Raw genomic sequence first — 1,958 nt, forward strand, 5'->3', positions numbered from 1 at the left:
CGTCATAGAGGCAAGGGAGTCCCTTTTGATAAATATGGTTTATCTCTTTAATAATCACTTGATATCCTGGGAAAGGATATCTAGTTTTGTGTGTGGAATATGAGTGGGATGACTGAGGCCAAAAGTACCTAAATTAGGCCTTGGCTTGAAGAAGTTCATTTTTAAGCTTAATGCCTGTTCTGATGACAGATGCACAGAAATAGCAAGAGTCTTGAGCTTTGGATGTAAAAGCCTTAAGTGTAGCCAGAGAGGCTGCCTCCTGACTGAAAGGGTCTAAGCTTTGCAATTAGATAGTTCTGAACTCTACCACTAGCTGTGTGACCCTGGGTTAGTTTACTCAAGTTCTCTGATTTTGTTTTCTCACCTCATAGTGGTGTCGTGAAGCTGAGGAAGCATAAAAAGTGTTTGCATAGAGTAATAAGAAGAAGCAGAATGAATATTTTAAGGTCTTTATATATGATGAGCACTCTCTCATTCCTTCACATCTATCCAATTAATAGAAGGCCTTCCACATGGTTAGTTCCCTTGTCTTCCACCATCTCCCTCTCATTCCTGACCTCTCATCTCCCCGTCGAGCTCCTAATGAATAATGATGGTTTTAGAAGAGCCCCACTTAAGTTGATGAAGTGAAAGAAGGAAAAGGCCCTGTAACCAAAAGACACAAGAATCTGAAGAAATCTGAGGTCTTCTCTCCAGACAGACAGACAGACAGACAGACACACACACACACACAATTGCACACACTCACAATTTGCACCAATTACAGGGTGTTCAGTTTCCTGAAGCTCCATTCTGGTGCCCAGAGGAGGCCCAGTGGACTCTAGCTTAAGAATCCTCCTCTACGGACATTCTCTAAAGTGTACCTATGCCAGTTCTTTGCAGCCTTATTTTCCTGTTACAGCTGCGTCCACCTCCATACCCCTTCCAAGAGTAGTGCACAGGGAGAGAGGAGCACAGGACTGTAAGCGACTCTTTTGAAATAATTCCAATATGTGACTGAAGGAACAGCTGTGGATCTCTGACATGGTTTATATATGTTATGCTTCAAAATTAATGGCCTTGAATGGGTGTAATTCAGGAAACCACATGTTTCCTCCTGGCCAATGTAGATGGCCTTTACCATGGGTTTCCGGCTGCTTGCCTGCCTGCTGTGCTCTTGTTCACCCTGCTCTGTTCTCAGGCTGAAGTGTGGAGTCTTCTGTCCCTCTCCCTAAGAAATCTTATTTTACAACTTCACTGATCGGCCAAGAAAAACATCACTTGTTCATATATCAAGTATGTTTTGAACTCTTTGTGCCAGGGAGAAGTGTGGGCACCAAGAAATATACAGCAAATAAAAGAAAGCAAATGTCATTTCATTCAACTGTGGCTATAAATTTTACATCAGCTTTCAGAGTAACAAGACTGTTATTTTTTTCTGAGGGAATTTTTTAAAAATCAAGATGGCAAAATTGTGAGTTGATAGTTCCCTTTTCTTTTATTTATATTTTATTTAAAATTTAAAAATTTTTCCATTACCATCGACATTCAATATTATATTAGTTTCAGATGTACAACCTATTGGTTAGATATTTATATAACTTACAAGGTGATTCCACTCCCCCTTGAAAAGACTAGTACCCACCTGATACTATACGTAGTCATTACAATATTATTGCCTATAGTCTCTATGCTGTACTTTACATCCCTGTGATTATTTTTTAACTGCCAACTTGTACTTCTTAATTTCTTCACTTTTTTCACCCAGCCCCCCAACTCCTCTCCCATCTAGAGATCTTCAATTTGTTCTCTGTATCTATGAGAAGAAACTGTTTCTGTTTTGTTTGTTTGTTTATTTTGTTTTTTAGATTTTACATATAAGTGAAATCATATCATATTTGCCTTTCTATCTCTTATTCCGCTTAGCATAATACCCTCTAGGTCCATGCATGTTGTTGCAAATGGCAAAATTTCATTTC

The sequence above is a fragment of the Pteropus vampyrus genome, unplaced genomic scaffold (genome assembly GCF_000151845.1).
Source record: "Pteropus vampyrus isolate Shadow unplaced genomic scaffold, Pvam_2.0 Scaffold15, whole genome shotgun sequence".
Classification (NCBI taxonomy): domain Eukaryota; kingdom Metazoa; phylum Chordata; class Mammalia; order Chiroptera; family Pteropodidae; genus Pteropus; species Pteropus vampyrus.